The following is a 22,136-nucleotide window of genomic DNA, read 5'->3' on the forward strand; positions in this document are numbered from 1 at the left end:
AAATGCAAATTAAACCACAATGAGATACAATCTCATACCTGTTAGCATGGTTATAGTAAAAAAGACAGATAATAGGCTGGGTGCGGTGGCTCATGCCTGTAATCCCAGCACTTTGGGAAGCCAAGGCAGGCGGATCATGAGGTCAGGAGTTCAAGACCAGCCTGCCCAACATGGCGAAACCCTGTCTCTACTAAAAATATAAAAATTAGCCAGGTGTGGTGATGAGGACCTGTAATCCCAGCTACTCGGGAGGCTGAGGCAAGAGAATTGCTTGAACCCCGGAGGTGGAGGTTGCAGTGAGCCGAGATTGTGCCATTGTACTCCAGCCTAGGCGACAACAGCAAGACTCTGTCTCAAAAAAAAAAAAAAAAAAAAAAGACAGATAATAATTAATAACAAGAGTTAGTGAGGATGTGGAGAAATCGGAACTGCTGGAAGGAATGCAAGAGTTCAGCTGCTTTGGAAAACAATCTGTCAGCTCCTCCAAAGGTAAAATACAGTTATCATATGACTCAGCAATTCAGGAATGTTCATAGTGACACTGTCAACAGACAAAAGGTGTTTTTTTCTATTTTTATTTTTTTTGAGATGGAGTCTCACTCTGTTGCCCAGGCTGGAGTGCAGTGGCGTGATCTCGGCTCACTGCAACCTCTGCTCCTGAGTTCAAGTGGTTCTCCTGCCTCAGTCTCCCAAGTAACTGGGATTACAGGTGCCCGCCACCATGCCTGGCTAATTTTTGTATTTTTAGTAGAGACAGGGTTTCACCATGTTGGTCAGGATGGTCTTGAACTCCTGACCTTGTGATCCACCTGCCTCAGCCTCCCAAAGTTCTGGGATTACAGGTGTGAGTCACCGCACCCAGCCTATAACCCAAATGTCTTATGAACTGATGAATGGATATAGGAAATATGGTATATAGTATATCCAAACAATGAAATATTAATCAGCCATAAAAAGAAATAAAGTAGTAATACATACTACTGCATCAATGGAGTCTGAAAATATGCTAAGTGAAAGAAGTCAGTCACAAAAGACTACATGTTATGATTCCCATTTATATGAAATTTCCAGAATATGCATATCCATAACAACAGAAAGTAGCAAATTAGCAGGAGAAAGATGGGGAGTAGCTGCCAATGAGTTGTGAGTTTCTTTCTGGGGGGATAATGTTCTAAAATTGTTTTGATAGTTGCATAGATGTGAACATACTTTTTAATTGGGTGAATTATATGATATGTGAATTATGTTTCAATAAAGCTATTTAAGAACAGTTACCAGCAGGAACTATCTGAACTTCCAAATATGTTGTGAATACATATGAATAATATATTCATAGAAAAAGAATGGTATAATGTTCTACAAATCTCATTTATTCATTCATTCATTTAGTTATGTTGCCCAGGCTGGTCTCGAACTCCTGGCCTGAAGTGATCCTCCTGCCTCGGCTTCCCAAAGTGGTAGGATTCCAGGCATAAGCCACTACTCAGGCTTATCTATATTTAATAGAAGACCCAAGAGTATTAGGAGTATTCTCATGGCCAAATGGCAAAAATTTTTATATTTTATGAGCAGATTTAGTGACAGTTTAGAATTCAAAGTCAGATATATGAGTTAGGGGGTTATATTATTAAGAAAGAAAACTCATGAAATCACTTGATAAGGTCTGTTTACCCATTCACTCAAAAAATATTAACTGAACAATCTGTATGTGCCAAGAGTCATGCTAGATTTATATTTAGCTGATCAGAATATGATATGGTTACGGGTTCAATCTTCCTGTAGTTTGATAGCTGGTGCTAATTTATTCCTTGACTAAACTATAATTATTGTAAATATTTTCAAACTTTATGCCTCATAAAGGAAAACAAGTGAAAGACTACAAAAATGACGGAAAAAAAAGCACACATTCATCTGTGTAATATTCTCCTTTTTAAGATACAATCCATTTGTGGATACCTTTGTTTTGTTGTCTTCAATGCTGAATAAGCAAATAAACATATCAAGAAATAAAATAAAGGTTTCTATTAGTATAGATATCCTTAAGTAGACAATCATAAGATTTAAAGTCTGAAAAATCTGGATTTGATCCCAGATTTGCCACTAACTAGCTGTGTGATCTTAAGCAAAGTTTCATTTTCTTTAGGCCTTGATTTTTTGGATTCACAAAATGAGGACAATAATTGCCGCTTTCAAATGATTGATGTGTAGATGAAATAATCTATGTATGTATATGTATGTTTGTTGATATGTATGTATGTGTGACTATAAATGCCAATACATCAAAAGGGTAGGAGGTAATAAACCTACAAAATGCCTAAACTAGAAAAACAACTTCACGGCACATGCCTCATTGTTACCATATCAGTGATGCCAGTGTTGTTCGTTCAGCTCTCATTTTAAAAGTTCTTGGGTCTCCAATGGGCACTGAGGATACAAATATGAATAGGATAAGGAGGTCCCTGTCCTCAAGAGGATCACAGTCTGGTAAAGAAGCCAAATGAACACAAGAAATCAATTATAACAGAATGGGATGAAATAGGCATTTATTTTTTTTTTATTTTTTTTTTTTTTTGAGACGGAGTCTCGCTCTGTCACCCAGGCTGGAGTGCAGTGGCCGGATCTCAGCTCACTGCAAGCTCCGCCTCCCAGGTTCACGCCATTCTCCTGCCTCAGCCTCCCAAGTAGCTGGGACTACAGGCGCCTGCCACCTCGCCCGGCTAAGTTTTTGTATTTTTAGTAGAGACGGGGTTTCACTGTGTTAGCCAGGATGGTCTCGATCTCCTGACCTCGTGATCCGCCCGTCTCGGCCTCCCAAAGTGCTGGGATTACAGGCTTGAGCCACCGCGCCCGGCCGAAATAGGCATTTAAATAAAATTAGATGAAAAGACAATGTTTTAGTCAGGTCTTAAGAGTCTAACAGGGCCAGGCACGATGGCTGACGCCTGTAATCCCAACACTTTGGGAGGCCCAGGTGGGCGGATCACAAGGTCAGGAGATCGAGACCATCCTGGCTAACATGGCAAAACCCCGTCTCTACTAAAAATACAAAAAAATATCCGGGCGCAGTGGTGGGCGCCTGTAGTCCCAACTACTTGGGAGGCTGAGGCAGGAGAATGGCATGAACCCACGAGGCGGAGCTTGCAGTGAGCCGAGATCACACCACTGCACTCCAGCCTGGACGACAGAGCAAGCAAAAAAAAGAAAAAAGAGTCTAAAAGACTGGAGAAATTTGTAAATCTATCTAAACATCAGTTTTTCTTAGTTTGTAAAACCGAGATAATATGACACACATCAGAGGGTTGAGAATTAAACAAGGTAATGTACATAAAATACTAACATATTGCCTCACCTTTCATGTGACCTCAACATATACTAGCTATGATGAAGACCATGAAGTAGAAAATACTATGGGAGCTCAGAGGACAATATATTCAGACGAGTTCATAGAAGCTGAAAGTTTAACTTTGCAAACTTAAGTCATACTTGTGTGAAGATTCAGCAAAAAAGATAATGTAGCTCAAGCAATTACAAAACAACAACAAAAACCAAAGATGTTAGAGCATCACAATAGGATTACAAAATGGAAATCTATTTCACAAATCTGAATTTTATTAATAAAAAAATAAACTGAGGATGTTTGAAATGGAACCATATAAAAAGGTTAATGATTTTCCACCTGCCATTTAACTTGAAACTATACTTAAGTTCTGCAAATACTTAAAACTATGTGAGTTTGGCTGGTTGTGGTAGCTCATGCCTGTAATTCCAGCACTTTGGGAGGCTGAGGCGGGCAGATCACCTGAGGTCAGGAGTTCAAGACCAGCCTGGCCAACATGGCAAAACCCCATCTCTACTAAAAATACATAAATTAGCTGGGTGTGGTGGCTTGCGCCTGTAATCCCAGCTATTCGGGAGGCTGAGGCAGGAGAATCACTTGAACCCAGGAGGTGGAGGTTGCAGTGAGCCAAGATTGCACCACTGCACTCCAGCCTGGGCAACAGAGCAGGACTCCATCTCAAGCAAAAAAAAAAAAAAAAAAAAACCTATGTGTTTTCATATTCAACCAAATCTTATAGGCAATATCTTTTAAAAATATTTTAAAGATATTTAAACATTTGTAAATATCTAAATATATGATATTTGCATATAAGATATTTAAGGATATTTAAGATATTTTAAAGCCAGCCATTCATCTCTATCACAGTAAGTAAAATTTATTGAATCTGTGATGAAAAGATAAACAGGGCGCAAAAGGGTTTGCTTTACAAATAACATTCTAAAACCTTTCCCTACAAAACACTGACAATTGAACTCATTTGCCCCTATTTACTCTTTCCCACAGTGTCATTGTTTTACCCAAAACATTTTGGGTCTATGAGTATGTACTTATAACAATGGTATTGCACAATTATTTGAACGTTTTGTTTTTAAGCTATTGCAATAGCGGTTTTCATTAGAGCAAATAATGTGTTCTTACACAATGTGCTAAAAAAGAAGAGCATACTGACATTTTCTTCTCCAAAATTCTCTTTAGAAAACATAATAGTCTGAAATTCTGTTTTGTAAGAAATAACCCAGGGAATGAAGTTATTTTCATCAGTCTATTTCTTCATGAACAAAATAAATTCGCAGTTTAAAAAACAACTTTTCAAAACCTTTTTGTCATTCCCAAAAGAAGGAAATATAGCGTAAGGCCAAACAAGAGGGCCACTGAGGTTTTAAACAGTTAAGCTTAAAAAGAATCAAACCCGTTTTTTGTTTTTGTTTTTGGTTTTTTTTTTTGCATTTTGACCATTTAGGATGATTTAAAACCATCCCAAGTATGAAACAATCAAAATAAAACAACCACTAGTGTTCTAAATAGTTAAGCTTATAAAAACTTCAAAGCTTTTCTGTATTTTAACCATTTTGTAAAGGATTTTACATTTTTCCTTGCCTTTCAAAATTCCCTTGAAAACATCCTCAATTACTTTGCCTCTTCTTCCCCCAATCATACATACTGTAAAACTTTGCAAAACTGCAATGCCTCCAGAATCCTCTGCATTCTTATGATCTGTCTAAGCAGCTGAACATAACTGAAGAAAATCACACAATTACACAGCCACTTCAAATTCTTAATTCAACAAATATGTATCAATGGTCCATTATGTGCCAATTATTATTATTATCATTATTATTTTAAGACAGTCTCACTGTGTTGCCCAGGCTGGAGTGCAGTGGCATCTCAGTTCACTGCAACCTCTGCTTCCTGGGTTCAAGTGATTCTCCTGTCTCAGCCTCCCAAGTAGCTGGGACTACAAGCACCCACCACCACGCCCAGCTAATTTTTGTATTTTTAGTAAAGATGGGGTTTTACTCTGTTGGCCAGGCTGGTCTTAAACTCCTGACCTTGTGATCAACCCACCTCGGCCTCCCAAAGTGCTGGGATTACAGGCGTGAGCCACCGTGTCCCGCCTATTATTATTTTTGAGACAGAGTCTCACTCTGTTTTGTAGGCTGGCGTGCAATAGCACAATATTGGCTCACTGCAACCTCCGCCTCCCGGGTTCAAACAATCCTCCTGCCTCAGCTTCCTAAGTAGCTGGGACTACATGTGTACACCACCATGACAGGCTAATTTTTATAGAGATGGGGTTTCGCCATGTTGTCCAGGCTGGTCTCAAACTCCTGGGCTCAAGTGATCCGCCCATCTCAGCCTCCCAAAGTACTAGGATTAAAGGCTTGAGCCACTGTGCCCAGCCCAGTTATTAAGATGCCAAATCTCAAACCTAAAATTGATGATTCCTGCTAATAATCTTTTTTTTTAACTTTGACAATATTTCATTCTTTGTTCTTGCTCCTAAAATGTTTTCTTTTTTCCTTTCTTATTTTCAGACGCTGACTTTTTTTTTTTAGACAGGGTCTCACTCTGTCCCCTGGGCTGCAGTGCAGTGGTGCAATAATGGCTTACTGCTCCCTCGACCTCCTGGGTTCAAGTGATCCTCCCACTTCAGCCTCCCGAGCAGCTGGAACTACAGGAACATGCCACCATGTCAAGCTAATTTTTGTATTTTTTTTGTAGAGACTGGGTTTCCTCATGTTGCCCAGGCTGGTCTTGAACTCCTGGGCTCAAGTGATCCCCCAGCCTTGGCCTCCCAAAGTGCTGGGATTACAGGTATGAACCGTGTCCAGCTCTGTCACGTTTTTTAAAATAATAAAAGCAGTGAGAGAATTCACCAATCCCACTACTACTAAGCCTACTAAAATATTTACACTTCACCCATGTCAGCATTCTTTCTCTCTTTATGACTCGGCAGTGTCCTCTACTTACCAAAGGCCATTATGTCAATATATATATCATTCCCTTCCTCCTTCTCAGGGACTTGACTCCTTCTGTTCTCACTGTGTAATCAATCTTTACCCCTTTATTCTCACCAGAAAATAAGCATTATTCAGTATTTCCCATTTTTCATTCCTCCTTCATAAACAGTTCTCAAAACAGTTGCCTACATACAGTCTCCACTTACTCATCACTATATTTCTGCCTGATTCATTGTGGTATGACTTCTGCCCTGACAAATAAAAATAAATTGCTTTTGTGAAGATTACTGATTACTTCCATTTGCCAAATCCAAAGGACACATCTTACTGAACCTCTTACCTTCACTGAACACAAGTATCCACTCTCTATTTCTTGAAATACTTTCATTTTTCTTCCTATTTCTCTGACGGTTCCCCCTGCTCTACGTCCTGGGGTTCTTCAAAGCCTGGGCCTAGATTCCTTTTTGTATTCCCTTTATACTCTCTCCCTAATGATGTCATCTATTCACTCAGCCTTAAATACCCTCTACATACTGACAATTCTTTCTTTCAAAGGCAAAATGATGTTGTGATACTGCTTTATGAAAGTGCTTTATCAATATGCTGTAAGAATAATTAGAATCACAGAAGGAACCTTAGAGAGTATCAAGCCTATTCTACTTATTCACAGATAAACATCTCAGAGGTAAGTGACTTGTGTAATGTCACAGAACAAGCTAGTGACAAACCTGGAGGCAGGACCCAGATACAACGGTCATCTTAGGAGTACACTGACCTATTGGGAAGACAACCCCACCCTCCAAACTAATCAAAAATTATTTTTCTGAGAATATTGAAAGGGACAAGCTCAATCTAGAAAAGTGAGGTAACATAAGAGCTGGCCCCAAAATGTGATTTAGGAGTTAAAGACTCAAATCTTTTTTCTTGAGATCGTCTTTCTCTGTCACCCAGGCTGGCGTGCAGTGGAGCAATCACAGCTCACTGCAACCTCCACCTTCAGTGGAGCAATCAGAGCTCACTGCAACATCTGCCTTCCAGGTTCAAGCCATTCTCCTGCCTCAGTCTACCCAGTAGCTGGGATTACAGGCATGGGCCCCCATGCCCGGACAATTTTTTTGTATTTTTTAGTAGAGATGGGGTTTCACCATGTTGGCCATGCTGGTCTTGAACTCCTGACCTCAGGCGATCCGCTAGCCTCGGTCTCCCAAAGTGTTGGGGTTACAGGCATAAGCCACTGTGCCCGGCCTAAGACTCAAATCTAATCAAAATGGGAGTACAGGTTGCTGTAAGTTTTTTATGTTACACTGGGGGGCATTATTAGGCTGGATTCATAACCATAAAATTATTAACTGAACTGCCTGAAAAAAATAATTTAAGGGGACTGGTTTTATGATAAAAGAGAAGTTAAACAAAACAAAATGGTAACTCTATCTCCAGCACAGTGCTAGCCTATAAACCTCGTATCTATTGGGGCACACAGCATGATTATCAAGGCCTTTGATCATCTCACCATCCATCTTTGAATTCATGCTCCCAAATAGTATTTTGTGTATAATCTGACTTCTCATACCAACTGGCTATAAGGAGAGTATATGCTTGTAATGGGTTGAATTGTGCCCCCTCAAATTCATATGGTGAAGTCCTAATACTCATGTGACTATAATTTGGAGATACTGCCTTTAAGAAGCTAATTAAGGTTAAATGAGGTAATAAGGGTGGTACCCTAATAAGGACTCACGTCCTTATTGGAAGAAGTACCAGACAGTTTTCTCTTCTACCTGGACACAGAGGAAAGACTACGTAAGGACACAGAGAGAAGGTGGCTGTCTGTAAGCCGGGAAGAGAGTCCTCACCAGAAATAAACCCTGCTGGCACCTTGATCTTGGACTTGCAGCCTACAAAACTGTGAGAAAAACAATTTCTGTTGTTTAAACCATCCGGTCTGTGGTATTCTGTCATGACAACCCTAGCAGAGCAATACAATGATGATTAGTATAAATAAGGGTATCCAGATTGCAGAATAGTTTTGTTTGTTTTGTTTTGTTTTTTTGTAGAGACAGAGTCTCACTATGTTACCCAGAGTGATCTTCTGGGTACCAAGTGATCCTCCTGTCTCGGCCTCCCAAAGTGCTAGGATTACAGGTGAGAGCCATCTTGTCTAGCTAGACTACCTTTTTTCCAGAAAAACTGATGTATTTTACTGCATGTGTCTTCAAACTGCAACAGTGACTAATCTAGCATCAACATACCCTGTTAATCTTACTTATTATCATCTTCATCATGACCCATTTTATAGGGAAAAGGGAAAACTTGGTGGCTGAAAGCTGCCAATATGTCCTGACTTACTAGTTATATGACTTTAGGTTAAATAATTTGCATTTGTGCATATTTGTAAAATATCTCCATCCTTATTTTTCTTTTTTGAGATGGAGTTTTGCTCTTGTTGCCCAGGCTGGAGTGCAATGGCGCGATCATGGCTCACTGCAACCTCCGCCTCCTGAGTTCAAGCGATTCTCCTGCCTCAGCCTCCCGAGTAGCTGGAATTACAGGTGCGTGCCACCACACCCAGTTATTTTTTGTATTTTTAGTAGAGACAGGGTTTCACCATGTTGGCCAGGCGGGTCTCAAACTCTTGACCTTAGGTGATCTACCCACCTTGGCCTCCCAAAGTGCTGGGATTACAGGTGTGAGCCATTGCGCCCAGCCCCCATCCCTATTTTTATGTCACCCTTAAATGTTTTTGTTTTGTTTTGGGGGATTCTCAACAAGTTAGTTTCTCTACTTTAAGATAATTTTTTTTTTTGAGACGGAGTTTCGCTCTTGTTGCCCAGGCTTGAGTGCAATGGCACAATTTCGGCTCACTGCAACCTCTGCTTCCTGGATTCAAGTGATTCTCCTGTCTCAGCCTCCCAAGTAGCTGGGACTACAGACGTCTGCCACCACGCCCGGCTAATTTTTTGTATTTAGTAGAGATGGGGTTTCACCATGTTGGTCAGGCTGGTCTGGAACTCCTGACCTCTCAGGTGATCCACCCGCCTTAGCCTCCCAAAGCGCTGGGATTACAGGTGTGAGCCACCACGCCCAGCCAAGATAAATTATATATAAGTACACTACACAGTGACTGGCACATAGTAGTCACTTAATGTTTCTCCATGCTCTTTAATATTTTTAATGGAGTATCATACCCATTAATCTCCATGCTTCTTGAATGTCACAATTTTCCAAAAAAATCATGGTAAATGCTGCCCTGAGTATTCACTTACAGGTACTTCCTTTCCATTATTAGTATGCTATACAAAAGCCTATGTAACTGGTTTCCACAGACTACATAACAGAAGTAGCCACAGATTTAGAACAATCTTAGCTTGTGTTGTATAACAAAAATGAATTATTCTTCATCAATCTAAACATCTTGAAATGTACTACAAGGATAATCCATCAAAAATTATTATGAGGTAAAAGGGTTCTAGTCTATCCACATAGCTAAAGTAAGATGAAATAATCATTTTTAAGGAGAGCCACTTTTCAAAATTCAATCGAATAGCACTAATTTTTGAAATCTGTGATGACAGAATGTCAGTGAGATTCCTAGATGTAGGAGTAAATCCAAGTATTCCTAGTCTGTTTAAAATGTTGAAATGTCCTCAAACAGAAATCTAACACATATTCTTGACCTTCAGTGGCATCTACTTTGCACCAAGTGCACGTTTGTAAGTTAGTTTTGTTTGTAAGAATGAGGTTGCTGAAACAAATCTTTTTTTTTTTTTTTTTTTTTTTTTTTGAGACGGAGTCTCGCTCTGTAGCCCAGGCTGGAGTGCAGTGGCCGGATCTCAGCTCACTGCAAGCTCTGCCTCCCGGGTTCACGCCATTCTCCGGCCTCAGCCTCCCGAGTAGCTGGGACTACAGGCGCCCGCCACCTCACCCGGCTAGTTTTTTGTATTTCTTAGTAGAGACGGGGTTTCACCGTGTTATCCAGGATGGTCTCGATCTCCTGACCTCGTGATCCACCCGTCTCGGCCTCCCAAAGTGCTGGGATTACAGGCTTGAGCCACCGCGCCCGGCCTCTGAAACAAATCTTATAGGTCTGTGGATGGGGTTGAGAAGACAGAAACCGGGCAGAAGCATAATGCAAACATCAAATAATTTTCATTTTGAACACTTAAATAGATACAAGAAATGCATTAAGAGTGTAACAGACCTTAACTGAAGCTGAAGCATTTAAAACAGAGTTAACATTAAATGTGGGGTTTTTTATGTTTGTTTCCTGCAGAAGTGCTTAGAAAAAATCAGCTCACAAAGGTTCTTTGTAGGCTGTATATCCAGTGCTAAGACTATAATACTCCATTCATTTTAAACATTAGCCACACTTGTAATACAAAAACAATGTGCAAGTAAATTACTGAGAGTCCCCCCCAAGCAAAACAAAAAACATTTATGGATAACATGATAAAAGCATCTCCCTGAGTAATATAAGAGTTATTGGAAAAGTTAACAAGGTAGAAAAGGAAAAGAAAGTGAGAGTAACAGAACCATTGATTTTCATTTTCTTAGCAACATAATTCCAAAATAAAACGAACATACTTCCTTTAAAAAAAATCATCTATCCAGATGAATTTTACTTTCTCAAGTAAAAAATTATGTCAGTGTGCTCAATAAAACACATTGTTCTTCATACAAGGCACACAAAGACAGCCAATAAGTATTACGCTTCTCAGTAACCTTTCTTGCTTTCAGAAGTATCTATATTTTTTGTTGTTTGTTTGTTTTGTGACAGGGTCTTCCTCTGTCACCCAGAGTGCAGTAGCACGGTCACAGGTCACCACAGGCTGGAACTCGGGCTCAAAAGATGCTCTGGCCTCAACCGCCAGAAGTATCTTTTCTTAATTGGATTAGACTACTCCAAAATAGCTGTAGATTTCCCTAAAACTGTTAAGATTAAGGAACTGTGACTTACTCTTGGAAACAAAATAATCTGAGTAATATATCTTGACAAATGAGGCTTTGATACAGTTTTCTACTTGTGCAGGGGTATAAAGCCAAAGATAATTCAAATAGAACGCACAATATCAGAATAACTATCAGATCATCTGACACTCTGAATCAGATAACAGTATCTACCATGTGGTTGTTCCAGTTAAACAACAGGTACTCTGAAAATTCATAATGACGTGAATGGGAATATATGAAAAAAATTTATTGAATCTTTTTCAACTTTCTAAGGTCTTGGGAAGGGCTAGGCATGATGGCTCACACCTGTAATAATCCTATCGTTTTGGGAGGCCGAGACAGGAAGATCATTTGAGGCCAGGAGGTCCAGACCAGCCTGGGAAACATAGTGAGACCCCATCTCTTAAAAGAAAAACAAAACAAAACAAAACAAAAAAACAATTAGCCAGGTGTGGTGGTATGTGTGTATAGTCCCAGGTACTTGGGAGGCTGAGGCCAGAGGACTGCCTGAGTCCAGAAGTTTGAGGTTGCAGTGAGCTATGATTGTGGCACTGCACCTCAACCTGGGCGATAGAGTAAGACCGTGTTAAAAGAAAAGAAAAGAAAAAGAAAGGAGGGAGGGAGGAAGTGAGGGAGGAAGGGAAGCAAGGAAGGAAGTCAGTCAGTCTTGGGGAATTAGACAAATTAAAATGCCAAATTAGGATACAATTTAAAAGCATTCAGAATCTCCATAAATCTCCCAATAATGGATCAGCAGGTTATGAGGGTACGTATTTCTGGAGTAAAAAGTTCCTCAACTTAAATCTAGTGATGTATAAAATACACTCAACTCATCACAGGTTTCTAATTGCTGAAAAATTAGAAACTGTCCTGGGTCTAATTTTTTTTTTCCCTTTTAAAAACAAAGACTTGCTCTGCTCTGTCACCCAGGCTGGAGTGCAGTGGTGCCATCTCGGCTTACCACAACCTCCACCTCCCAGGTTCAAGTAATTCTCCTGTTTCAGCCTCTGGAGTAGTTGGGATTACAGGCATGCGCCACCATGCCCGTTAATTTTTGTATTTTTAGTAGAGACAGGGTTTCTCCATGTTGGCCAGGCTGTTATCAAATGCCTAACCTCAGGTGATCTGCCTGCCTTGGCCTCCTAAAGTGTTGGGATTACAGGCATGAGCCACTGTGCCAGAGGTAGGAGGTAGGAGGATCGTTTGAGGCCAGGAGTTCGAGACCAGACTGGCCAACATTGTGGAACCCTGTCTGTATTAAAAATACAAAAGTTAGCCGGTAGTGGTGGTACAGGCCTGTAGTCCCTGCTTCTTGGGAGGCTGAGGCACAAGAACCACTTGAGCCTGGGAGGTGGAGGTTGCAGTAAGCACAGCTGGCGCCACTGTGCTCCTGCCTGGGTGACAGAGCAAGAGTCTGTCAAATAAATAAATAAATAAATAAAGAGATTAGAAAAAGAAAAATCCCATTTCTCATTTTTGTTAATCTACTTCTAAATGTTCATGCAGTTTTTCATTACCAATGCAATCTTAGCAAAACATTTTCATCAAAAAGATGGGGGACTAACAGTAAGGTCAAAAATTAAGATAATGAAGGAATACCAGACTAGAGTTGGGAGATTTGGCTAACTGTGAGACCTTGGCATTGTCACTTCACATGCCTGATTCTCTTTTTCCTCATTCAATTATTAGACACACGGAGTAAATGAGTGCCATAATTTCCTTTCTAATTGTAAAAAAATGTCCAACTAGCACAAGGGTAGAGTTTTGGATGTATGTAATAATAACTACTTGTGTATAGCGATTTATAGTTTAAAAATAGTTAACAAACATAATGCTAACAGCCGTTTGTAAGGGACAGTTATTTTTATCCCTGCTTTTTTACAAATGAGAAACTGAGTGCTCCAAGGGCCCCAAATAGCAAGTCGGCAGCATATAAATGTCAAAGCAGGAGTTCAATCTCGCTTGTCCAAGTCCAAATTCCATAGTTCTTCTACTATACAAAACAGCCCATTGAGAGGATTTTCAGTGGTCACTGAGGAATTCCAGAGTCACACACATATGCACACAAGATAAAAAAATAGTCCCAGAAGTTTAGCTTGTCCTAGTATTTTCAAATGTTTCCCATTACTAGAATTAACAGAACACTCATCCCTATTGATTCTTAGGGATGAGTGTTCTTAACAAGTCAGTTAACACTTAAACTGACTATCTATGAAACTCAGATAATATCTATGAAACTCCCTACTTTACTGTCCTTAAATACCTGGGACATTTATACTTGTGTAACTGGGGTGAAAATACTCTCACTGGACTGTTGTGTACAGTAAAGTAGAAGAACTACCGAATTTGGACTTGGAAAAGCCTGGGTAAATATCTGCTCTGACATTTATATCCTCTATTCTTTCTATTCTAAAGCAACACCACTGTAGGAATACGGAACTTTTTCATGAGCCACACTTATGATTAAGCTAAGAAACAAGTCTCAAAAAATTGTTAAGAATGGGCATTATAAATGACAATCTCTGATAAGCCAGAAATTATGTCAATCTTTAGTACACACACAAAAAAAAGAAATAAAAAATTTCTAGGTAGTTAGAAGTTAATGCACATAGTCCTAAATAACATAGGTCAAAATAAAAGAAAATTTTAAAATGCTCAGAACTACTAGAAGAAAGTGAATTTAGCAAGGTCACAGGATAAAAGATCACAACTAATACTTTCTGCTACATACTTGGAATAAAAACTGGACTATTATATACTTGGAATAATTTTTTGAAATTTCAGGTTCAGTAACATCTGAAAATATAAAATATTTAGAGACAAATTTAACAAAATATAAGCAAAATCTAAAAAGAAATAAAGAAAGAATAAATTATACAGAGCCTAAATAAATGATTAGCATGTTTTGTTGATTGTTTGGAAGACTCAATATTGTTATCATGTCAATTTCCCCGATATGGTTTGGCTCTGTGTCCCCGCCTAAATTGTAATACCGATGTGCCCAGGGAGGGTCCTGTAATCCCCGCATGTGGAGGGAGGGAGGTGATTGGATCATGGGGGCGGTTTCCCCCATGCTGTTCTCATGACAGTGAGTGAGTTCTCATGAGATCTGATGGTTATGCGTTTGACAGTTCCTCCTTCACACTCTTCTCTCTTCTGCTGCCTTGTGAAGAAGGTTCCTGTTTCCCCCTTCCACCATGATTGTAAGTTTCCTGAGGCCTTCTCAGCCATACAGAACTGTGAGTCAATTAAACCTCTCTCCTTTACAAATTACCCAGTCTCAGGTAGTATCTTCATACCACTGTGAAAACACACTAATACATCCCCCAAAGTAATGTATAGCCTTAATGAAGATCAATCAAATTCAAGCAAGTTTTATTAAAAAAGCAGTTCAAATTTTTACAGAAATTCAAAAACAAAGTAGCGAAAACAATTGGGATGAAGAACAAAGTTGAAGGACTTGCACTAACTGATGTCAACAATTACTATAAATCTACAGTAATCATGACAGTATGGTATTGGTAAAAGGATAGTTAGAAGCCAATGGAAAATAATAGAGAATACAGAAATAGGCTGGGCACAGTGGTTCATGCTTGTAATCCTGGCACATCGGGATGCCAGGTGAGAGGATCACCTGAGTCCCAGAGTTCAAGACCAGCCTGGGCAACATAACAAGACCCCATCCCTACCAAAAAATTTAAAAAATTACTCCTGTGTGGTGGCATGCACCTCATGGTATCTGTGGTCCCAGATACTCAGGAGGCTGAGGTGGGAGGATTACTTGAGCCTAGGAGGTCAAGGCTGCAGAGAGCCATGATCGTGCCACTGCAATCTAACAATCTAGCCTGGGTGACAGAGATCCTGGCTCAAGGCCCTCTCCCCGCACTGCTCCCACCCCCCAAAAAAAACCCAAGAACAACTTTCATGTGCTTTAAAATAATTATATATATACATTTGAAAAAAGTGAAAAACCTTGCTCCCCACTCTCCCTGCTAGATGTAACCATTTTTATTAGTTTTGTGTATCTGACCTTTCTTTTTTCAAAGACTCCTGTTATTGTTTGAGTATGTGTCCCCTCCAAAACTCATGTTAAAATTTAACCCCTAATGTGGCAGTCTAGAGAGGCAGGGCCTTTAAGAGGGTCATGGAGGCTCAGCCCTTATGAATGAATTAATCCATTCATAAATGAATGGATTGATGGGTTATCATGGGGGTAGGACTGGTTGCTTTATAAGCAGAGAAAAAGAGAACTGAGCTTGCACACTCACCTCCGCCTCCATGTGATATTCTCGGCAACTCTGCAGTCCCACCTGCAAGAAGGCCCTTACCCAATGTGGCCATTTGATCTTGAACTTTTCAGCTTCCACAACTATAAAAATTAAATTCCTTTTCTTTATAAATTACCCAGTTTCAGGTATTCTGGTATAAGCAACAGAAAATGGACTAAGACACCTTCTCTTTTTTTTTTTTCCTTGTGAGACAGAGTCTCGCTCAGTCGCCCAGGTTGGAGTGCAGTGGCATGATCTTGGCTCACTGCAACCTCTGCCTCCCGGGGTCAAGCGATTATCCTGCCTCAGCCTCCCTAGCAGTGGGGATTACAGGTGCCTACCACCACGCCCAGCTAATTTTTGTATTTTTAGTAGAGATGGGGTTTTACCATGTTGGCCACAATCACTTGTTGACGTCAAGTGATCTGTGTACCTTGGCCTCTCAAAGTGTTGGGATTACAGGTGGCTCACAACACTGTAATCAGGGCACAGTGCCTGGCCATAAAACACCTTCTCAGTCTCCTTTGCCAGATCTTTTTTTTTTTTTTTTTTTTTAAATTAACTCTCTTTTAGACCCTTATCTGCTGCCTTCCTAACAATTTTTATTTCCCATTGTTTTCCCCAGAACCTGGTGTAAGGCCTGGAACACAAGATGTTTGTTCACTGACTGGATAATGAACAGATAAGGCAATAGATGTCACTGTAAAATGATTTTCCAAGAAAGTGCTAAAAGACATCATTAATTTTTTTTAATTAAAAAAAAATAAAGACGAGGTTTTGCTATGTTGTACAGGCTGGTCTCAAACTCCTGGACTCAAGCGATCCACCCAACTCAGCCTCCCAAAGTTCTGGGATTACAGGCATGAGCCACAGCACCCAGGCTAGATCTTTCTTTTACCTGACCTCGGCCCTCTCCTCTTCCTATCTCCCCAAGTGACTCATCTGGTCCATGGTTTAAAATACTATCCCATATTTGTATTTCTGGTTTTGACCTCTAGATTTATATATGTAAATGTGCACGACTTGGATGATTCTTAAGTGTCTCAAAATTAACATGTCCTTTTCTCCCTACACCTACCCACCTTCTTGTAACAAACAAACCTGGTCTTCTCCAAATCTCCCTTCTCCCAGTACCTGGCACAACCACCCACCCAGTCACTAAATCCAGAAGCTTAGTCATCCCTGACTCTTCCCTTTGCCTTACCACTCACCTAATCCAGGACCAAGTCCTATACCAAATATATCTGGTATCCACACACTACTGTCGATCTTCTTTGCTACCCTTCTAGTCCAGACCATCTTCGTCTTCTACTTAGACTACTGCAGTGGACTCTCAACTTCTCTCTCCATTTCTATTCTTGCCCCCTTCAATTCATCGTTCACACATGAGCAACAATCAACTTTTTATAAATCCTATTACTCCTCTACTTAAAATTGCAGAATGATTTCCTACTGCACTCAAAATCAAATTCAAACTCATTCTCTCGGCCTGCAAAATTCTACATGACCTGGATCCTGTATATATTTCCCTTATCATCTCATGTCAATGTATTCCAAGTCTGTTATGCTCCAGCCTCAAAGAAGCATATATCCACATTGTTAACTCTCTCTTAGACCCTCATCTGCTGCCTTCCTAACAATTCTTATTTCCCATTGTTTTCCCCAGAACCTGGTGTAAGGCCTGGGACACAAGATGTTTGTTTACTGACTGGATAATGAACAGATAAGGCAATAGATGTCACCGGAAAATGATTTTTCCATTCCAAGAAAGTGCTAAAAGACATCATTAAACATCAAAAGTTTCAATTGCCAAATTCTGTGTTATTGCTTACACAGATAATGTAGTCTGTTAATACCAAAAGGTTAACAGAATGGCCCAAAAGAATGCCTCATTTGGTTAGGAATCTCACATATGTTGTAAAATATACACAAAATGAAGTGTATACTCAGATATTTATTTACTGGAACTTCATTAATAATGAGCAAACAACAAATAAGCAGCAACATAAAGCTATGCTTTTAAAAGAGGGCTGGGAAAAAGTTCTTGGCAATAGCTTAGGGGGCCACATGATGATAATGATCACAATCATGGTTAACTACATACTACAGACACTGTTCTAAATGCTTTATTTAAACCTATTCATTTAATCCTAACAAGAAAGGTATTGACCTCATTGTCTAGGAGGAAACTGAGATAGCAAGAAGTAAGAAGTAACTAATCCAAGGGTTGCATAGTAATAGAGTTGGAATTTGAAAAAGTCTAGCTTTATAGCCCTGGCTTTTAACACTACCTGCCTAGTCCTTCCAGATAATCTATAAAGAACAAAGTCATCATCAAAAAACTTAAGGACAAGAGAAAATACTCCCATGAACTACTGAAAATATTAAGTAGTCAAGAATACGAACAAACTCTTGAGCAATTATAGGTATATTAGCTGTGATATAATTACTCAATGGATTGCCCTTGCTTAATTTAAATATGCCTTAATCTTTAAGTATCACCTTTTATCTGACACAGAAAATTATCTCCTATTCAAATTTCCTTGATTCTGCAAACCAAGGAGCATATTTTAAAATGAGCTTTATATAAGGGTCTACATAATACCTAACTTCAGTTCAGCAAACTATCCAAAGCTGCTTTCCCATACAAAATAAGGAATTTCTTGAGGCAATATGCTCTTAACAATTTACTACTCCCCAAAATATTTGCAAGGCTTTGTGAAAGCCGATTCACAATTTACAAAACCACAATAAAGTTATCACTTCAGTTTGTCCTGTTTATTAGGATTCTCTAATCTAGAGTTCATTTCCACACCAAAATGGGAGACACACCAAGGGCACTTGGACAAAACAGGAATGACAGTAGCACCTAGCACCATCATCTTCGAGAAAGAATAAAGAGACTAAAAAGTTTGTGAAATCAATGGAACCAAAAAAAGGAGTACCCAACAATGCAAAGCATTAACTCTTCTACAATGACTATTTACCCGGAATTAAATAACTAGAGAAAAGGCTCTATATATAATAGATAATTAACATAACAAAATATTAAAATTACAAACAGCTTGCAGAGGGTTTGGTTTTTTTTTGTTTATTTGTTTTTTAGTACGAGCAAATAATACAGTGCTCTCCTACTGCTTTTCCTTTTTTTTTTTTCCCTGAGATGGAGTCTCCTCTGTTGTCCAGGCTGGAGTGCAGTGGCGCGATCTTGGCTCACTGCAACCTCCGCCTCTTGGGTTCAAGCTATTCTTGTGCCTCAGCCTCTTGAGTAGCTGGGATTATAGGCGTCTGCCACCACACCCAGCTATTTTTTTTTTTTTTTTTGTATTTTTTGTAGACACCGGGTTTCACCATGTTAGACAGGCTGGTCTCAAACTCCATCTCAGGTGATCTCCCCGTCTGGGCCTCTCAAAGTGCTGGGATTACAGGCGCAGGCCACAGCGCCTGACCAGTTCTCTCCTACTCTTTAGCAACAACATTCACGGCAGACACGTGTTACAAGGCTCCTCTGTCATTTCCACTTGCCAGAAAGAAGATAACTCAACACATGACAGTCATGAAGCATGAACGTGGACAAACCATTCTGAAGAATATAACTGATTTTCTTTCCTTAACTATTACACTTCAAATCTAGCCAAGTACAGTTTTTGTTATGCTACAATTTATAAGACTAAACTACCTAAAGAGGGAAAAAAGGTCTGTAAATAAGGTTTAAGTGTCTATGTGTATATTCATGTGTATATGTGGATAGATCCCTTTAATACCTAAGAGTAATTATTTTCATGTGAACCAGGAAATATTACCAAACCATAATGAGATGCCTGGATACAACCCTGTTAGAACAGAAAGAACACTTCAGACCTTACAGTTCAGGTTTTAGCACTACCTAAACCAGATGACTGCAAACAAGCCAATTACTAATTACTGATTGTTTCTGAGCCTTAATTTTCTCCTCTGTGAAATAGGAATCTATTTATACGTTCACAGAGATTCCTTCTAATTCTAAATCCTGGTTTCAGCGAAATAATAAGGTTTCTTTTCTTTCTTTCTTTTTTTTTTGAGACGGAGTTTGGCTGTCTCCCAGGCTGGAGTGCAGTGGCGCAATCTCGGCTCACTGCAAGCTCCGCCTCCTGGGTTCACGCCATTCTCCAGGCTCAGCCTCCCGAGTAGCTGGGATTACAGGCGCCTGCCACCATGCCCAGCTAATTGTTTGTATTTTTAGTAGAGACGGGGTTTCACCGTATTAGCCAGTAGTGTCTCCATCTCCTGACCTCGTGATCCGCCGGCCTCGGCCTCCCAAAGTGCTGGGATTACAAGCCTGAGACACCGCGCCCGGCTCAATAATAATGTTTCTTATTTAATGTAAGATAGGACTACTTCTACTCTTTAGTTAACTATACATCAGCAAAAAACTTCAGCTTTTTCTGCACTTGGAAATTCTCAAGTGACAATACATGACAACCAAAAAGGATCAGATTTAAACTCCCAAATGCAAAACTATACTCATTTTCCAGGCACCTATTTATTAACCATGGTGACTAATTCAATGGATCACAGTATCAAACTATTCTTTGCTAACTTTACTGTGTTCAAAGATCATCTTAGAAAAGTATGTGATAATATTTTCAGATAATGATGCAAAGAAATAGTATTCTACACTGACATATCTCCAGTTCTAAGAGTGAAGTGATAACATATTTCCATTTATATAATAATTTCATGTTTACTATCTCATTTAATCTTTGTGACAGTTGTATGAAAGAAAGTGAGCAGAATTTTCATCAACACAATCTAGACCAGCTCAGAATGTTAGGTAACTTATTAGCCATTAACAAATGTTGGAGCCCAGACTTCAATCCAGATCTTCTGATTTAAAGTTTAACAGTCACCAAAATCCTAAAAAGTGGTGATTCAAGCCAAAAGCAAGAAATTGGAAAAGGGAGAAAAACTGGATAGTCAGTCCTTCAATTGAACATAAAGAATATAAGATCAGATTTGGCAGTTATACAATCAAGAAGCAAATTTATCGAATGTTAAACTAATGATACATCTAACTATCGTAATTCCATATCTCAAATTTCGTCACCTTGTTTCAAAGCCAAGCGTGAACAAATTTTCAAACTCAAAATAAGAAAAATATGTAAACTGACAAACTGATTAAACTAGTTATAGGTAAACTGGTAAAAGGCATCAAAACATGGTTCTATGTATATTTTCTTCTGGAATGTGACTCACAGAAATTAAACTGTATTAATCAATTGTAATCAAGTAGGATATATCCCTCAAAAGAAAAAAGCAACCTTCAGTGCTTTAAGATAATGTAGGCAAAGTAGTAAAATAAAAAATTTCTACTTGAGAGAGTCACTTCATACCTACACAAATCAGTCACATTTGTCTCAGTACCACCATCCCTCTTCCACAGTAAAAACATAAGCTACAATGCATACAATGATGCCTAGTAAATAAGTTTCTTCCTTTCATCATTTATGCTAACAACACACAACTAATATCAGAACCAATGACAATACAATTAGTAGGTAGTAGCAATTAGAATATTAAATTCTCTATCATGACAACACTAGAAACACTTGTACAAGCTTCTTCAAATGATCAATGCAATCTGTCCACAAAAATCTCTGACAAGCCCCAAAATAGAAATGAAAGACGTTAACATTAGGACAAGGAGCGATGCTGCCAAAATACGTCAACAGTGGCCAGTCTACGTGTATTATTAGATTTTTACATGGAGTTGCAGGTAAATAAAAGATGATTGTGTAAAATCTTCTGGAGGTTATTAGTAATCTAGCAGTGTGACACAGGGCCACATATGGTTTCTGGAATTTTAGAGATTAAGTCGACCTTCACGTTTTACTGCAAATACCTCCACTGTAATAAAATATAGGGGTCGGGGACCAGGGGTTTGGAAAGGCAGACAACTCTTTTTCATGAAAGCAGTGAAAATGAGAAGTTCCTCTCCCAGGGCTCTGCGGAGCGAAGGCCCATTCCCTTGGCTACCCTGTACCACCAGCGCTTTAGATGGCACTTGCACGCCTGGATTTCGTTTAGAAGCGAATACATCTAGCATCATGCGCTAGAGGTTCGGGAGAGCAAAAACCAAACTGACAGATCCTGAGAAACAGCTCAGTCATCAGCAGGGAAGACCTTCTCCACTTACTCCAAGGTCCTGGACATCCCGGGACTAAGATGTTCTCTAAAGAAGCCTAGCAAGGCTTCCAAGTCCGCGGAGAGGAGAACGAACAGCCGGGAGTCCTGTGTCTGGGTTCAATGTCCGGGTGACCAGCCATGAGGGGGTGTCCCAAATAACCTGGCTACCGCCAGGGTGAGACATCCTGTCAGCAGCGTCCTAAAACACTGCTGGAAGTCGGAATCACGGTGCCCCAGATCTGCAATGCCTAAGTAGGAGAGTTCCGGAAGACGCCAAGCTCTGAGGACAGCCTCAGGCTTCGGTCCCCAATTCCCTGAGTTAGTTTACCTACCCGCTCCGACCCCGGCTTCTCCGGATCTCAGGATCCTGGAAGCTGCTCCTGACCGACTCTCACACCCGCCGCTGGGCTCCGGCCAACCGGAACCCGCTCACGTCACTTCCGGTCCGGTCCCTCT

At 39.8% G+C, this 22,136-nt stretch overlaps 1 protein-coding gene and 1 long non-coding RNA gene across 12 annotated transcripts in view; one reads left to right on the plus strand and one right to left on the minus strand.

Annotated features, from left to right (window-relative positions):
* The window catches only part of VMP1 (vacuole membrane protein 1), a 138,987-nt gene extending 116,880 nt beyond the window's left edge, over window positions 1-22,107 (minus strand). For 7 of the 11 annotated variants that reach the window (XM_077969103.1, XM_077969099.1, XM_077969102.1 and 4 more), the window contains exon 1: window positions 22,013-22,107. The gene's annotated coding sequence lies outside the window, so the exon portion shown is untranslated. 11 annotated transcript variants of the gene reach the window in all.
* Window positions 16,050-22,062, plus strand: LOC144335516 (uncharacterized). The gene is made up of 2 exons (XR_013406426.1): window positions 16,050-19,610; window positions 21,271-22,062. It is a non-coding gene; the product is annotated as an uncharacterized LOC144335516 (long non-coding RNA).
* Window positions 22,108-22,136: the final 29 nt, after the last annotated feature.

The sequence above is a fragment of the Macaca mulatta genome, chromosome 16 (genome assembly GCF_049350105.2).
Source record: "Macaca mulatta isolate MMU2019108-1 chromosome 16, T2T-MMU8v2.0, whole genome shotgun sequence".
Lineage (NCBI taxonomy): Eukaryota > Metazoa > Chordata > Mammalia > Primates > Cercopithecidae > Macaca > Macaca mulatta.